Source organism: Callithrix jacchus, chromosome 5 (genome assembly GCF_049354715.1).
Source record: "Callithrix jacchus isolate 240 chromosome 5, calJac240_pri, whole genome shotgun sequence".
In the NCBI taxonomy this organism is placed as follows: Eukaryota; Metazoa; Chordata; class Mammalia; order Primates; family Cebidae; genus Callithrix; species Callithrix jacchus.
The window spans coordinates 145,335,080-145,354,011 of record NC_133506.1 but is presented as its reverse complement, the minus strand read 5'-3'; the positions used below and the strand labels follow the sequence as shown (position 1 = coordinate 145,354,011).

At 42.5% G+C, this 18,932-nt stretch overlaps 1 long non-coding RNA gene across 1 annotated transcript; it reads left to right on the top strand.

Annotated features, from left to right (window-relative positions):
• Positions 1-528: 528 nt before the first annotated feature.
• Positions 529-16,952, top strand: LOC118153463 (uncharacterized). The gene is made up of 2 exons (XR_013536166.1): positions 529-7,746; positions 7,865-16,952. It is a non-coding gene; the product is annotated as an uncharacterized LOC118153463 (long non-coding RNA).
• The last annotated feature ends 1,980 nt before the right edge of the window (positions 16,953-18,932 follow it).

The window sequence follows — 18,932 nt, the reverse complement described above, 5'->3', positions numbered from 1 at the left end:
TTTGGGAGGCCGAGGCGGGTGGATCACGAGGTCAAGAGATCCAGACCATCCTGGTCAACATGGTGAAACCCCGTCTCTACTAAAAATACAAAAAACTAGCTGGGCATGGTGGCGCGTGCCTGTAATCCCAGCTACTCAGGAGGCTGAGGCAGGAGAATTGCCTGAACCCAGGAGGCGGAGGTTGCGGTGAGCCGAGATCGCGCCATTGCACTCGAGCCTGGGTAACAAGAGTGAAACTCCGTCTCGGGGGAAAAAAAAAAAAAAAAAAAAAAAAAAAAAAGATCTGTTTTTCAACTCTGCAGTGTGTATATCAAGACTCTGACACGTTTTAGGGCCGCAAGGGTAATGAAGCTTTGACATGGGTGCCGCGGTGAATGACTGAATTCTTATTCCTGAATAAATCGTCTGACTGGCTTCCCCAACGCATGGTAGGGTTAAAACATGCATTTTGTGTTTGTTTAATATTTATGTTTGTATAGACTACACGTTTCATAAGGGCACGGGGTGGGAGGGGCTATGGCTCTTTTGCCTCTTACTGTATTTCCAGAACTTAGCAGAAGCTAGGAGATAGTGTATGTTATCTAAATAGATACTGAATGTGAGGAAGGAACTTTCCAGAAGTGTGATCTTTGGTTTTGGAAGGGCACAAGGTTCATAGTTAGGTGTAGAGAACACAATTTTAGAATCATGGCCTCTACACTTTGACAATACATTACTTTCAGTAACAACTTAAAAAAATGCATTCCAAATGTATATTATATATACTTATTTGTAAGTTATAAAAATGTAATGCATGCTCGTATATATTTAGGTATTATTAGAAAGAGCACACCAAATAGAAAATTTAAAAAGCTAAAGTAAAAATAATACCTTGGTTGGGCACGATGGCTCACGCCTGTAACCCCAGGGCTTGTGAAGGCCAAGGTGGGCAGATTGCTTGAGCCCATGAGTTCGAGACCAGCCTGGGCAGCATAGTGAGAACCCATCTGTACAAAAAAAATCAAAAAAATTAGCCAGGCGTGGTGGTGCGTGCTTGTAGTTGAAGCTGCTTTGGAGGCTGAGGTGGGAAGATGGCTTGAGCCTGGGAAGTTGAGGCTGCAGTGAACTGTGTTTGTGCCACTGCACTACAGCTTGGGTGGCAGAGCGAAATCCTGTCTCAGTAAGTTAAATAAATAAATAAATAAATAAAAGTACCTAAAAGTTCTGAAATAATTTCCTGCAGTGTGCATTTTGGAACCCACTAGGTAGACAGTTTGTAGGGAGAGGACTGCCCTCTACTGGTGGAGAGGACCTAAGGCTATTTGCTTTGGATAGCCTGCCTTTGGGAGTCCACAGATTGATCCTATGTGGCCTACATGGTGTGTACACTTAGCATTCAGTCTACGTTATTTTCACTCATAGAAAATGTAAGGTGAATCATTGTTTTAAGCCAGAACAGCTTTAAAAGGCAGAGACACTCGTATTGTGCAGTCATTATGACCAGGAAACGTTGAACTATCTGCGGGTGGAAGTGACTCAAAACTGAATGTCCATCTCGGTAACACCATGGTCAATACTCAGCAAAGGGGAAACAGTTAATATGTCAAGTCTTACAAATCTTTTTTCACTTTGAAAGCAACTAAATTATACTATTGTAGTTTTGATAGCAGAATATGCCCTTCTGATTTTTTTTTTTTTTTTTTTGAAATGCAGGAGTCTCGCTTTATTGCCAGGCTGGAGTACAGTGGCACCATCTTGGCTCACTGCAACCTCCGCCTCCAGGGTTCAAGAGATTCTCCTGCGTCAGCCTTCCAAATAGCTGAGACTACAGGTGGCGCCACCATGCAAGGCTAATTTTCGTATTTTTAGTAGAGACAGGGTTTCACCATGTTGGCCAGGATGGTCTTGATCACTTGACCGCGTCATCCGCCTGCTTCAGCCTCCCAAAGTGCTGAGATTACTGGTGTGAGCCACTGTACCCGGCCCTACCCTGCTGATTTTTAAGGCTTAGAGACTTTTAGAGCGAAAAGCATATAACAGATTTTTTTTTTTTTTGAGACGGAGTCTTCGTCTGTCACCAGGCTGGAGTGCAGTGGCATGGTCTCAGCTCACTGCAACCTCCGCCTCCCGGATTCAAATAATTCTCCTACCTCAGCCTCCTGGGTAGCTTGGGCTACAGGAGTGTGCCACCAAGCCCAGCTAATTTTTTTGTATTTTAGTAGAGACGGGGTTTCACTATGTTGGCCAGGATGGTCTCGATCTCCTGACCTCGTGATCCACCCACCTCTGCTTCCCAAAGTGCTGGGATTACAGGCATGAGCCACTGCACCCGGCCACAGATTTTTATAAGACAACATATCTTTTTCACTTGAGAGTTCAGTGTTTGAACACATTTAAAGTGCCTTTAGGCAGAGGCTAAACTGAGGGAGTCTGATTAAAATATAATTTTAGGAATATATTGCAGATCTATGTATGAGTTTTCCAGCAAAGTAATCTATACTTTCTGTGAGAATATGAGTGAAACGTATACCACAGAATGCAGTCAACCATGAAATTGTTTTCTAAGCTGTGAACTGTATAAATAATTAAGTTGTTATTATTTATTAGTCCAAAATTATTTTTTCATTGCATGACTAACGTATTCCATTTTACCTTCTCAGTTCCACTTCTGCAAAAACTAGTATGTGTCAGAATCTGTTTAAGCTGCTCCTACCTTCAAGTTGCTCACAGTCTAGTATGGTTATAGGCAGGGAGGCAAATGATCATTAATGAATGAGTCCTGATCCCTCATCCTATCTCACGAATAACACACCTACCAGCAAATATACACAGATGCCCAAAAGTGTCTAGGCAGGGTAGGGAAAGGAAGGAAGGAAGCAAGAGAAGAATTGCATTACATGTCCCATTGATTTCAAGCTCCTCACACTGGTGCTTCTAAATTGTGAGGCTTTCTTCACAATTTATTATATGTCTCTGTAGAGTCGTGGTCAATACTCTATAAAGGGAAAACAATTAGTGAATCTGTTCTCATGTATCAAGTCTCACAAGTTTTTCCCATTTGAAGACAAACTAAATGATACTATTGTAGTTTTGCTGATTTTTAAGCCTTAAAGACTTTGAGAGCAAAAGCATTTAACAGATTTCTATAAAACAGTATGTCTTTTTGAATTGAATAGTTCAGTGTTCAAACACATTTTAAAGTTCCTTTCAGCAGAGGCTAAACTGGGAGAGAGGCTGTACTTGGCTCCATAGCAAATGTCAGGAAAGAAAATTATGCAGCAGCATAAAATCCAGGCACAGTATCCAAAGGGTACAAATCTCCCAGAATTCCTACCTCAAAGCCCACATGCTAATTCAAATGCTCCCAGCCATTTGGCTACTCAAGGTCACCAAAGAAATTTTTTTTTTTTCAAAAAATTTTTTTTTCCCTTGAGACAGGGTCTCACTTTGTTACCCAAACTGGACTGCGGTGGAATGATCATGGCATGTTGTGGCCTTGACCTCCCAGGCTCAAGCAATCCTCCTGCCTTAGCCACCTGAGTAGCTGGAACTACAGGTATGCACCACCATGTCCAGCTAATTTTTTACAGAGATGCGGTTTCTCCATGTTGCTGGTCTTGAACTCCTGGGCTCAAGCAGTCTGTCCACCTCTATCTCCCAAAGTGCTGGGATTATAGGCATGAGCCCTCATGCCCAGCCACAGATTACTTATTAATTACAAATAGAAAAAATTCCATTTACAATGAAGAAATTTGGAAGATGCTATTTTAATTAGATGATCAATTTATCATCAATAAAATGACACACTGATATTTTATATTTTATGCCTCTGATGTGATTCATTGAGGAAGGCATGACCTGTCCTATGTAACATTTTTGCCAAAAATGTTTAATCAAAATCTAATTTGAGGAAGCAAAGAGACAAATGTAATTAAGGGACATTCTTTAAATCAATGGGCCTGAACTCTTCAAATATCTATAAGTAAGAATAAAAATAAACATGAGAATAATAGAGACATGAAACACTACATTTCAATCCATGCTATTTGCTTTATGTAGTAATGTTTTATTGTGTGATAATTTGTTAATCATTAAAATATTTAGTGTGTCTTCTGTCCACATCTTAGCCTGTTTAGAGCATTTTTGAAAGCTTCTGGAGATATATGTTTTCAATTGATATATGTTTCAATTAAATTATCAGGAGAGTTTCATAAAACAAACCTTAAAAAAGGTCAATGTCATGAAGGTTTTTTAAAATATGGAGGAACTATTTGTTCCAGATTAAAGAAGGCTAGCTGTTTGATCCTTGATTAAATCCGGGGCAAGAAATAAAAACAACTCAAAAGATGTGATTGAGAATTGAAGAGAAATGACTTCAGCAAGAGGGTGGATGAGGAGGCACCAGCTCTTGTCCTGCAAAAACAGCAATTTATCTACCAGTGAAAATAGCTCTGAGAGTGCTCCGGAGTATAATTAAGAACCCGTAGCATCCCAGTGGAGCACAAAAACTGAAGATGGTTGCATAGAAAAGCACTGGAGCATTTTATCTGCATCAGTCTATCCCCCAGCATGGCACTGCTTAATGCCGAGAGGAATCCCTTTGGTCTTGACCTTCTCCTGTCCTAGGACCCTGTGGAGGAGAAGGGTCCAACATATAGACACATGCCTACCAATGGTGTAGCTTGGTTTACTGACAACTCTGTGAAACTGAATGCAGAAGGGGTACACTGGATTTGCCTTCTTTTGACTGACACTGGGCATGGATATTTTCACTCAATGGGTTAAACTGTGTGCAGTGGTTCTGGCTGTGCAGGCCACCCTGACACCACATGTTGCTACATTTTCATGGATTCACTGGCTGTTGTCAACAGCCTAGGAATTTGATCAGGAAAATGGCAGCTGAGTGACTAGACTCTTAAAGGACCAGGCAGACACCAGACTGGCCTGTGCCTGCCTATCAAATCCCAATTTTGGTGTTTCCAATCATTCTTTTTCCTTCTTCCCTTTAGAGTGCCATCCTGGGGTGTTCTGTGGTTCAGGCCATTATAGTACCCCAAGCAGAGCCGCCTGATTCTAATCTGGAAGCCATGCTTTCCCTGGTGCTGCTTTTCCTGGGTGTACAGGGGCGGGAATGGAACCAAGGAGTACCTGGACACTAGGGTCCTTCTAGTGATCCTTCTAGTCCGGTGCCTTGTCAGATTTGTACAGGATGTGACTTCCCTTCCTAGACTGGAAGGCTGATGTAGAAAGATGTAGGTTAAGAAGTAGGTCAGCAGGTGCTGCAGAGGTAGTATGCTCAGGACTGTACAGACAGACTGGGTTACAATACCTGGACAGCCAGCACCCCAAGTGATAGAAACATATCCAACTACCGGAAGTGCAGGAAGCAGGCAAGGGACACAAGCGGAAGAGGCTCAGAAGCAGGCTCGCTGGCTGCAGACAGAGGAGCCGCCTGAGGATTCTTCTTTGACTCTTTAGCAACTTCTTGCCTGGACTGCTGGGATCCTGGGCTAGTCTCAGGCCTGGACGTCCTGCTTGTGGTAGGAATCCTCCTAGGCCTAGCAAAGTGTATTCTGGTGAAAGCTTGATGATGTTGCACTGAGATCATGTCAGTCAAGGTGCTACATCTATTTGAAGAGACAAATCCCTGCCTCCAGATCCGAGAAGGTTGATGAGCGTGTGAGGTGGACTGGCTTTGCTAGGAGGTACCTGGGTCGGGGGAGTGCGTTGCAGAAGGACAGGACCGTGAATGGCCTTGGCAGACCTACCACTTCTCCTTCCCACTTACAGTTCTTATAAGAATAGAATGTGCTGAGAATGCAGAGCCGTGAGATAAGAAGGAACTGTTTGGAATAGCCCAGGCTTTGTCCTCGTTCCTCCCAGAACAGGATGTCCTGCAGTGCTTGTACTCAGTAATCTCAGATGCCCCTGGGATACAGAACCCAGAGCAGAGTGCTTTTGGGGTCTCTCGGCTACAGTGTGAAGTGGGGTACAGGCAGATGAGACTCCATTCATTCCATGCAGCTCTCCTGATCCTTGGGAGATTGGCTTGCCATGGATCCCAGGCTTCTGTTGATTCTTGCTGTCTAACTTTGGGTAACACATTTCCTTTGCCTGACTTGTTATGCGAGTGTCTGTCTCATCGACTAGACCTAAGAAGGCAAGTTGTAGAGGCACAAATGCTATGGCAGCTAGATCTGCTCTGAGCCCCTGCCAGAGTCAAGAACCCTTACAGAACTCTGGCAGCTGGGTTTGTACAAAACCTCCTGCCAGACTAGGAACCTTAGCAGAAACTGGTGAGGTGTTTAGAGTCCTCCTCTGGAACTGATAGCTGGTGCACGGTGTTCTCCTCCTAGGAATTAATACCAACTCACAGCATTTCCGCTTGACAGTATATACCATGAAATATTATTCAGTCTTAACAAAGAAGGTAACCTTGCCCTTTGCAACAACATGGATGAACCTGGAAGATATTGTGCTAAGTGAAATAAGTCAGACACAGAAAGACAAACACTGCATGATCTTACATATATGTGGGACCCAAAATAGTTAAAACTCATAGAAGCTGAGAGTAGAATGGTGGCTGCCAGGTGCTCAGGGGAGGGGAAAATGGGGAGATGTTTGTCAAGGGGTAAAAAGTTTTAGTTATGCAAATGAATAAATTCTGGATATCTAATATATGTCTGATGACTGTAGTTAATGATATTATATAGTTGAAATTTGCTGAGAATAGATGTTAAGCTTTCTAGACACACACACACACACACACACACACACACACGCATGCACACACGGCAGGGGGAAGAAAAGAAAATGGTCTGAATGTTTTTGGGTGTCCTCCCGGGCACATTCACATTGATTAGGGTCCCACTAATTTAATCTTAATTACCTCATTAGAGGCACTATTTCCTAATAAAGTCACATTGAACTCTTCTTGACTTAAGATTCCAGGCCGGGCACGGTGGCTCACACCTGTAATTCCAGTACTTTGGGAGGCCAAGGCACACGGATCACCTGAGGTCAGGAGTTCGAGACCAGCCTGGCCAACATGGTGAAACCTCCTCTCCACTAAAAATGCAAAAAATAGCTGGGCATGGTGGTGGGTGCCTGTAATCTTAGTGACTCAGGAGGCTGAGGCAGAAGAATCACTTGAACATGGGAGGTGAAGGTTGTACTGAGCTGAGATTGCACCACTGCACTCCAGCCTGGGCAACAGAGCTAGATTCCATCTCAAAAATAGAATGCAATACAATACAATGCAACACAACACAACACAACAGACTCTTCTTTTCTCTATCACAATCTCTATTGTTTTTCTCCAGTTTTGGGAAATTCTCTCCCTCCAATGAGAATAAAGTTCCAAGAAGCCAGGGTCAGCTTGTTTCCTGAGGTCTCTCCAGCCTCCTATACCTCCTAGACTCAGTCGCCACTCCCCAAATACATTTTGAATGCATGATATGGTTTTTTGCTGGGGCCTGACTATGTGTGCACCTGAGGTCAAAACGCAGCTGGCACAAATTTTTTTTTTTTTTTTGAGACCGAGTTTCGCGCTTGTTACCCAGCCTGGAGTGCAATGGCTGGCACAAATTTTAGACCATATATATGTCTTGTGTTATTGATGTTGAAAGAGTCTCACTAATCTGGTGCCTTTTCTTTTATAGCCCATGCAAGACTATATCACAGAATTTCTTATCCTGTTATCTGTATGCCACTCTGTTATTCCCAAGAGAGATGGAAACAGTATAATCCCCCAGGCTTCCTCCCCAGGTAGGTAGGTGTACATAGCTCTGCGTGACTGGCAGGGGATGAGGCCTCAGAAGAAGTGGGTGCTACCACCAATCGCCTTATTTGCGTCTGACCTTCACCTTCCCTGGAATTCTTACAGCACTTATGGTTCATCCACAAAGACTGCTGTAAAGAGGCTGTGAAGGTGCTCAGAACGTGGGGCTCAGCGGTGCACTTAGTTATCATCAATTACAAAACAGAGGTAAAGTTAAGGCCTTGCAACATTTTATGGGATTACTACGAATGGCTTTGAGAACAAACAAGATCATCACAAACAGTAAGGAAGTATTTCACCCTCCGCCTGGTTAATTCATCTCAGCCCCACTGAAAGAGGTCCTGTTTAACCAAATTTCCACTTTTGTGAACCCAAGCTGGTCCCTAGAAGGAGATATAAGTGCATTTGGATCAAAAAAGTCAAGTTTAAAAAACTGACAAGGTGTTAGTGCTGGAGAGTGGAAATCTGTTCTAAATTAAATTCAGTCTGATTCTATTTGCTCAATTTCTACTAATACAAACCTTTTACTGACAGATGAAGCAGCTTTCGTGAAAGGAACAAAAAATCTTGGCTTTGTTTTCACTATAAGAGCACCATACTCTGCCACCATAGAAGCTGTGAGTAGCACCCAGAAGATTTTTCAATGCATTACATTTACCTGCCTTTCCAGAGAGCAGCTGCAAGGGAACATTGGTTCAGAACAGGAGCCCTGGAGTCACAGTACCTGGAGTTTCAACCTCGCTCCACACCTTTCCAGCCGTCATTCTCGGGAACATTCCTTAATGTCTCTATATTTGCCCCAGTTTTATCATCAAGCATGTCATAGGGTCCAAGTTAATATATGTAAAGTAATTTAAATTAGTGCCTGGCACATAGAAGGTGCATAATTAAAGTAAGCAATTCCAAAGAGTTAGTATCCTCAGAGCTTCAAGAAATATACTGTGTTTTAGACCAGGCATGGTGGCTCACGCCTGTAATCCCAACACTTTGGGAGGCAGAGGCAGACGGATCACTTGAGGTGGGAGTTTGAGACCAGCCTGGCCAACATGGTGAAATCTTGTTTCTAGTAAATATGCAAAAATTAGCTGGGCATGGTGGTGGGCACCTGTAATCCCAGCTACTCAGGAGGCTGAGGCAGAAGAATCGATTGAACCCGGGGGGCGGGGTTTGCAGTGAACTGAGGTCGCGCCACTGCACTACAAGCCTGGGCAACAAAAGCAAAACTCATCAAAAACAAACAAACAAATAAATAAAATAAAATATACTGCTTTTCCAATGAAGAATTAATATGGTTTAAACTATTTTAGGTGAGTTCAGTTATTAAGCTATTTATTGTACATATTTCCTTGTTCTGTCTTGATAACTTTTCATCACAAACCTTTTATGAGGAAAAAAGCTGAAGCAATATAAACATGGTGGCCAACACACTATTGGTTAAAGATGTTTACTAGACATTGAGTGTTTAATAGAAGTGACTGATTAATTCATCTTTATATCCATAGTATCGGACATATGGATGACTCTCAAATTATTTAAAATCCTATAGTGCCATATTAGAGTTGCTGGGGGATGGAAGATTCAGAGATAAATTGATCTTGCCTACAGGAATCAAGAGGCTAGAAATGGAAAAAATTAGAAAAGAATGCATCGTTGCTGTAAAATTTTATGTATAACACTCCACCTCTTACTGTAAGTACCTCGTCAAACGAAGCATTAAGGATTTCATTTGATCTGTGCGATGTAACACAAAGATTGATTTGTTCTCCCGTTGCTGTCTGCTGATTGTCTCACTTACTGCACGTACCCTGACAGCTGAGACTATTTTTAGACTGTTTCTAATAGTGCTGATTTTAGGTTGAAAAGGGAGGTACTTCTGTCCTGAATCGGCGCTGTCTAGTAGTATTGGAATCATTTGTGCTCTTAATATTGCCCAGGTTGCAAACACTGCTCTTACCAGGGGAGGGCGCCATCATCCCATCAGACTTGCAAGAAAATTTACATTTTGAGGAAAGATGTGTATTTGGAGGGTAAACCTTATTTGTGATTGGGGTAAGAATCATGTTGCAAGATGAATATTTTTTCCTTAGGTAAGAATATGTTATCTTCTGGAGATGGGAGAAAAATACACTTTTGATTTTTTTTTTTTTTTTTTTTTTTTTTTTGAGATGGAGTCTCTCTCTGTCACCCAGGCTAGAATGCTATGGTAGTGGTTTTGGCTCTCTGCAACCTCCAGCTCCTGGGATCAAGTGATTCTCCTGCGTCAGCCTCGCGAGTAGCTGGGATTACAGGCATGCGCCACCATGCCAGGCTAATTTTTGTATTTTTAGTAGAGACGGGGTTTCTCCATATTGGCCAGGCTGGTCTTGCCCCTGACCTCAGGTGATCCACCCGCCTCAGCCTCCCACTTTTGAAAATCTGAATGTTCTGGAGTTCTCCAGGTAAGCTGCCTTTTTATAAAATTCATGTATTCCTCAGGGCTGTTTCCATGACTGTACAGATTGAGAGTTGGGAACATAAATGAAAACTGCAATGCAGAATAATGAAATTCTAGTTATCCTCTACCTTGAAATCTCAGCTTAGTTCTCACTTCTTCAGGCCTCTTGGGCCAAACTCACTTTGGTAAGTTCATGTGGGTCTCTCCTTTACAGCACTTGTCTGAGTCAGGGTAGTGATTCTGAATCTGTTAGCACTTAATGACGGTCCCACAAACTAGAATGTAAGCTCCTGAGGATATTAATCACCTCCTGCCTGGGATGGCTTCCAGGAAGTGCTCAATAAATATTTGACGAAAGGATGGATGTTAGCAATTATTTCACGGTTAAACCAAAAACTGTTTCTTTAAAATAGACAGTGAATGAATTCATTTTGTTCTTTGTAAAGGAAAAATGCTCATCTACATCCTCCTCTCTTCTCATACTCTAGCAGGCCTGAGCCCCTAGCAGCTGTGGCCTGACTCCCCAGAGCATTCTGGGAGGATATCAACAGTGGTGTTATTTTCACTGGCCTTTCCTCAAGACTCATGCAGTCCTATCTCTGGAACCATCAGAGCCTTTCTAATGTTGAATCTGAAACATTTGGGAAGGAAACGACAAACTAGATCATTCTTCCCAAAGCTGGATGATTTCTGAAAAAATCATCTTTTCAAAGCCATATTTCTTAATGACTTAAAAAAAAAAAAAGCTTTTAAGGCCTGGGAAAAGTTGTTATCAACATACCCCCTGTCTAGGAAATCTTTCTCTAAAACCTTTATTACAAGAAAATACACTTTAATGTTCATGTAGCTTTTCCCTTCCTTGATTTTTGACTGCTACTACTAAATCAGTCATTCTCTGTTATTGACCTCTCACTGAGGTCAGGAGTTCAAAACCAGCCTGCCAAACATGGTGAAATCCGTCTCTACTAAAAATACCAAAAAAAGTAGTTGGGCATGGGGGCAGGCACCTGTAATCCCAGGTACTTGGGAGGCTGAGGCAGGAGAATCACTTGAACCCAGGAGGCGGAGGTTGCAGTGAGCTGAGATCGTGCCACTGCACTCCAGCCTGGGTGAAATGAGTGAAACTCCGTCTCAAAAAAAAAATGTGCTCATAACAAGGTGCCACTGAAAGGGCTACAGTGCCATGAGTAGTGTTCTAACAGCTTTGCAAGGACTTAAAGCAACTGCTGATCCTTTATCCCCCTGTCTTCAGTGCTCTTCAGTATGAAGACTGTACACGCTTGGACCTTGGGGGACAGGAGCTTTGGCTTGGACTCTCATGAGTGAGATGGGAGCCGATGAAGACTGTGCTTTAAGTAGGCACAGCTGAGGGGGCTCCCAGGGAGGTGGAAGATGCCCAGGTATTTCTCCCACCTCTTTTGGTCAGTCTTGCTGGTACACTGCTCACGGGCAGCCTGGCAGAGCTGACATCTTGGCGGTGAATATGCTACATTGTGGCTAATGACTGGTGCCAGTGGGCTGGAGGAGGAAGGAGGAAGAGGGAGAGGACACACGGGATCCATGTGGACAGGAAGGGCACCAAGGGTGGAAAGAGCATGGGAGACTGAGCGAGAGACAAGCATCATCTGTGGTCACCCTTGAGATTCTGTTATGTGACTTTCCTAGCTGTCGAACCTCTCTCTGCATCAGTTTCTTGATGCGAACAATGCTCACATATTTAATTCCAGCACTTTGGGAGGCTGAAGCGGGAGGACCACTTGAGCCCAGGAGTTCTAGACCAGCCTGGGAAACACAGTGAGATACCTGCCCCCGCCCACCACTCTACAACAAAATTAAAAATTAGCCAGGCACAGCGATGCATACCTATAGTCACAACTACTCGGGAGGCTGAGGCAGGAGGATCACTTGGGTCCAGGAGGTCGGGGCCACAGTCAGCCATGATTGCACCACTACACTGCAGCCTGGGCAACAAAGTGCGACACTATCTCTTAAAAAAAAAAAAAAAAAGGAAAGCAAAAAGTAATGAGAGAATAACAGTGGCATTGACCTCAAGGATTGTTGTGAAGGTAAACAACAATACCCGACATATTGTAAACACGTGTGTAGGGCTCACTGTATTTATTTATTATTACCATTATTTTAATTGGAGCACTGCTTTCTGATGCTTAAAGTGTTTGAATTTTACTCTTCCTACTAATGAAAGAAGCTGTTTATTCTCTTCTTCAGGAATTGTTTCTGCGAATCTCTTACTTCTTGAATGTTAAACTTGAACATTCTTAAGCAACGTTATTCCTGAGGAGAAATAAAATTCTTTTTGTTGAAAGAGCAGGAGGCCAGGAAAGAGCTCCTGACTGAGAGCCAGACTGGCGCCCTTACATGTGCAAAGCAGTCCTCTGAGGTAGACAGGCCTCAGAGTTGGCTCATCCATTTCATTTCCAACCACACTGAAAAATTTGTAGCTGGAGCTCCTTTTAAATGACCCTGCCAACATCGCCAGGAAAATAAGTGGCAGAATCGGGATTTAGCTCCAAGTCTATCTGATTCCACATTCCCTGATGCTTTCAACTAATCTCTGCTTCCGGAGGTGAAAGATAAGGCAAAAAATATATCTTCGTCCTCCTGGGGGTAAAATGCAGTTTATGCCACTACAAATGATTTCAGTTACCTTTCACATGTCAGTCACTTTTCTGGAATTACAGTGGCCAGGACCACTGCCTGTGTGTGCAGCTTATGGTCTAGTGGAAGGAGGCAGATAGTAAACAGATAAGTAAACAGGTAATTTTAAACTGGCCAGGTGCAGTGGTTCACGTCTGTAATCCCAACACTTTGGGAGGCCAAGGAGTGAGGATCACTTGAGGTCAAGAGTTCCAGACCAGCCTGACCAACGTAGTGAAACCCCATCTCCACTAAAAATACAAAAAAAATTAGCCAGGTGTGGTGGTGCATGCCTGCAATTCTAGTTACTCGGGAGGCTGAGGCAGGAGAATTGCCTGAACTTGGGAGGCAGAAGTTGCAGTGAGCTAAGATCGCTCCATTACAGTCCAGCCTGGACAAGAGTACAACTCCATCTCAGAAACAAAAACCAATCATTTCAGATCGTGATGGTTCATTTGGGTGGTCAAGGTAGCCTTTCTGAGGAGGTGGGATTTGAGCGAGTAATTGAAGGATGGAAGGAGGCAGCCATGAGAAGATACAGAGGAAGAGCATTTCAGGCAGAGGCGACAGCAAGAGCCAGACCCTGCGAGAGACTGGTCTGGCACCAGTGCGGCAGAACTGGAACAAAGGGGCAGGCAGAGCAGGAGCTGGGCTTGCTAACGCTCACAGAAGGATGTGCCCAGTCTTTGTAGCCTAAGGCAAGGAATTTGATATTTCCCCAAACATGTCAAAAAAATAAATAGAGGGTTTTAAGCAAGACAATGTTCTCCAAAGTGTGTTGTAAAGAGATCAAAATTTTCTCAAACTCCAACCTCTTACCTCAGCCTCCCAAAGCGCTGGGATTACAGGCATGAGACACGGCTCTTGGGTGTATTTATACCATTTTTACTTGCTGTACTGCTACCACATAGTAAAGAACAGAAGATCTTTTCATTCTCACATTTGTAGTATTTTGTTCATTTGCCAGCTGGCCACTGGCCACTTAGCTATAATCATGTAATTATCTACACTTCTTACTTCTAGTTTTTACTCCTTTAAGTCTTTGCCGATGTTTTTTCTAAAGAATGTTAGGGAAAAGGAGAAGGCAAGGCATCCATTCTCTTTTCTATGAAAAGAGAATGTTAAATTACTAAGCTTAAGATTAGCAATTCGAATGCAGTTTAGAGTTTAATATATCTTTTATTTGCCTGGGTTCCTCTGTATTCCACCATATTTGAAAGTTGTGCATAAAACTTTTCACTGGGAGAAGTTCTCACTATTGAAGAAGTCATTCTTTTTACTAATCATTTTATGGAACATGTAAGCATTTACTTTGTATTAAGAGCTGTGCCAAGGAGCGGGGGTTTGTATGAAGATGAATGCATTGCCCTGGCCCTGAGGAGCTCACAGTCTATTTGAAGTCACAGTTATATGCAAAAAAAAAATGCACTAGACACATCTAAGCAGATGAATATATTACGTTCTCAGTGAACAGAGAAGAGGTTATTTCTGATTGAAGAGTTTTGGAAGGCTTCGTGGAGGAGGTTGCATCTCTGGCGGAAGGACAGGTAGGATTTTAACAGGTAGATATGGGAGTCGGGAGTAGGACACATACGTTAGGGAGAGGACATGGAGGCAGTGATCACACAGAGGAGAACATAAGCTGTTTGGGGAGTAGAGGATGTTCTGGTGTGATCAAATCTCTGATTGTGCAACATATGGGGTGTGGGATTTGAGGAGGTGCTAAGAAGTCCTGGTGACGTGAAATTTATTTACAGAATCTCTTGAACTATCTCTATAGGACATATGGAGCCATCAGTGGTTGAGAGTGAGGAAGTCACACAATGAGGAAGAAGTACTGTCTCGGGAAGTTTGCTTTGACAGAGTATAGGATTAAGGCAGAGAGGAGAGATCTTCAAACCATTTGGAATGCTATCTCAGGAATAATAGGAATGTGCTTCAGTTCTACCTATAGTAATAACCAGAAGAAAGAAATCCAGAGGACTTTGAGGCAGCAAACATTAAAATCTCTCTGGGATCTATCAAGCAAGCAATTTAACATCTTCGTACAGCAAAATAGGGACAAGAAGGTCTACTTGATAGAAATGTTGTGAGGACTTAAAAATACAGAGTTCTGCCAGGCACAGTGGCTCACGCCTGTAATGCCAGTACTTTGGGAGGCCGAGGCGGGCAGATCACGCGGTCAGGAGATCGAGACCACCCTGGCCAACATGGTGAAACCCCGACTCTACTAAAAATACAAAAATTAGCTGGGTGTGGTGGCAAGCACCTGTAATCCCAACTATTTGGGAGAATTGCTTGAATCTGAGGTGGAGATTGCCGTGAGCCAAGATTGCACCACTACACTCCAGCCTGGCAAAAGAGCGAGACTCCGTCTCAAAAAAAAAAAAATACAGAGGTCAGAATAGCTTTCTTCTTTCCTCACTAGTTTTCTTAAGTGATTCTATTATGATATATAATACATAATATGTATCACATATGCAATATAGTTATATACATACATATGATAATCATGTGTGTAATATATAATTATGTTGCTTATCTGCTGTTGCCATATGATTGTTATTTATGACAATCATGTTATATATACAATACTATAATATATATTATATATAGTTGTGCTAGTAAATTTCCATGCAAGAAAAGGATAGTAACTGAGAAACAGTAGTAGTAGAAAGATGTGGAGATTTATAATGGAAGCCAAGTTTAGGAAATGTCGTAAAGAAAAATAAGTGAAGAATGGCAATTAAAGAAACATGCTGGCCGGGCGTGGTGCCTCACGCCTGTAATCCCAGCACTTTGGGAGGCTGAGGCAGGCAGATCACCTGAGGTCAGGAGTTCGAGACCAGCCTGGCCAACACGGTGAAACCCCGTCTCTACTAAAAATACAAAAACTAGCCGGGCATGGTGGTGCACACCTGTAATCCCAGCTACTTGGGAGGCTGAGGCAGAAGAATTGCTTGAACCTGGAAGGCAGAGGTTGCAGTGAGCCAAGATTGAACCACTACAGTCCAGCCTGGGCAGCAGTAGTCCAGGCTGGACGATAACAATAAAAAGCTATGCTGACCTTTTCACTAATTGTCAGCTGAGGACTATTGGAATTCTTTTGATTCTGAGTGTGTATTGTGTGTCTCTGGGATCATGGACTGAAGAAGACAGAAACTCATGATACTTTTGATATTGTTCTAGAATTAGAAAAAGGGTGTCCATAATTGTCAGACTCCTATGGGACAGCTCCAGCTCTACTGCAAAGGGGCTGTAAGTATTGGGATTCATTATTCCCATTAACTCTGCCTTTATTCCAACCACCTGGAGGAAACTTACAACTTCACAGTACTTCTGAATGTCCTTGCTTCTTATCTGCTGTTGCCATTGGCTGTTGACCGCATTATCCAAGATTGAAAAGTTCATTTCAAGGAAGCCAAAAAGCTTCCCCAACAGCCACAGCCCTTTGAAATGTATGGTGGCCCACACCAGAATGTTCACTAGGTTTTAATGCAATTGAGAAGTTTGCTGCCACTCAATTGTTTTACTGAGAATTGTTTTATTGATTGCATTGTTGATGCTAAGTTTTTGTAGCAAGAATTTTTTTAATTGCATTTTAGATTCTGGGGTGCATGTGAAGAACATGCAAGATTGTTGCATAGGTACACACATGGCAGTGTGATTCGCTGCCTTCCTCCCCTTCACCTATATCTGGCATTTCTCCCCAAGCTAACTCTCCCCAACTCCCTACCCCCCGCTGTCCCTCCTTTATTTCCCCTCAACAGACCCCAGTGTGTGATACTCCCAACCCTGTGTCCATGTGTTCTCATTGTTCAACACCCGCCTATGAGTGAGAACATGTGGTGTTTGATTTTCTGTTCTTGTGTCAGTTGTAGCAGGAATTTTTATTACAATTCTAAGCCTTTAGTGCTCGGATTTATTGGGTCTCAGGAATTTGCTTTTAACCTCTGTAAATCTTTTTTTATTTATTTATATTTTTAAAGCAGGTACATATTTGGTCACTACCATGAACTTAAAAAAATCAGCTTTACTGAGGTATAATTGAGGTTTGTTGAGGTAAAATAAACTGCACATGTTTAAAGTGCACAATTTGATAAGTTTTGACCCTGATCTGCTTCCTGTCACGTGCATTTGTTTGCCTTTACTAAAGTTTCATATGTGAAATGACATAGTACATATGCCTTTTTGTTTGCCCTCTCTCACTCATAGATATTCTGAGCTTCCCCCCTGTTGCAGCTTGTATCAACAGTTTATTTCTTTGTCCTGCTGAGTAGCATTCCTTTGTATGGCCACGTCACAGTTTGCTTATCCATTCACCTGCTGGTGGGTATTTTGTTTGCAATTTTTGGCTACTGCAAATAATGCTCCTATAAACATTTGTGTGTGAGTCTGCGTATGGACACTTGGTTTCATTTCTCATAGGTATATATCTAGGAGTGAAATGGCTGGATCACAAGGTGGGTGTATGTTTAACTTTTTAAGAAACCACTAAACTGTGGTTACATTCCTACCAGCATTCCTTGTCAACACTTGGCATGGTTTGGTCTTTTGAATTGTAACCGTTCTAATGGATGTGGATCCCATTGTGGTTTTCATTTCCATTTCCATTCTGCGGCTGATGATAAGTAGCATCTTTGCACGTGTTTGCCATTGGTGTTGGTGGTCCCCATGCCCATCCCTGTGTTTGGAGATACACTGGAAAGGACCCAGGTGACTTAGCATATACCTGTATTCGTGGAGAATGCACAGTCACATAGTAAAGATATACAGCCCAATCATAAGGTAAAAAGACATAGGCAGTGTCTGGAGGAATTCATGTGTGGGCTTCCTGGGAGTCACACAGGGAAAGTTTACATCAGCTTAGGGAATTCTTTACCAGCCAAGTTTCTACATACCAGCCAAGGGCCAACACTGCAAGTAGGTCTTGCAAAGGATAGCTGTCTCCAGCCTGCTGTTCGAACTTCCTTGCACACTATTTCTTTGGTGAAATGTCTGTTTAAATATCCCACTCCCTTTTTAAAGACCTTATTTTTTAATGACAAATTTTAGGTTCACAACACAATTGAGAGGAAGATACAGAGATTTCCCACATACTCCTTCTTTCACACATGCACCCCCACTATCAGCACCCCCCACTAAAGCGGTGCATTTGCTACCATCAACGAACTTCCATTGACGCATCAGAATCGCTCCAAGTCCACAGTGTACATTAGGATTCACTCTTGGTGTTGCACATTCTGTGGGTTTGGACGAATGCAGAATGACATGTATCCGCCATAATAGCATCATAAGAGAATAGATTCACTGCCCTAAAAATCTTCTGTGCTCCAACTATAAACCCGTCTCCTGGCTACCACTCATCTTTTTACTGTTGCCAGAGATTTGCCTTTTCCAGAATGTCAAGTAGTTGGAAACATACGCTACAGAGCCTTTTCAGATTGACTATTGACTTCTTTCCCTTAATAATACGTATTTAATGTTATTCCATGCCTCCTTTTCATAGCATTCTAGCTTATTTCCTTTTAGTGCTGATTAATATTCCATCATCTGAATATACCACAGTTTATTTGCCTTCCAAGTTTTGGTAATTATGAATGAAGCTGCTCCAAACATTTGCATAGACATAAGTTTTCAATTCTTTGGGTAAATACCCAGTAGCATAATTGGTGGATTGTTTGGTATGAATATATTTAGCTATATAAGAAGCCACCAGACTGTCTTTGAAGGTGCCTGTACTATTTTGCATACCCATCAGGAATGAATGAGAGTTCTTGTTGCTGTTCCTGTTGGTGTTGACAGGGCAGACAGTGGATTTTAGCCATCTCAATAGATGTGTAATAGGATCTCATTATTGCTTTAGTATTCAATTTTTTTAAATTATACTTTAAATTCTAGGATACATGTGCAGAATATGCAGGTTTGCTACATAGGTATACATGTGCCATAGTGGTTTGCTGCACCCATCAACCCCTCATCTACATTAGGTATTTTTCCAAATGCTATCCCTCCCTTTGCCTCCCACCCTCCAATAGGCAGAAGAAGCTATCATCAGAGTGAACAGGCAATTCACTCAGTGCA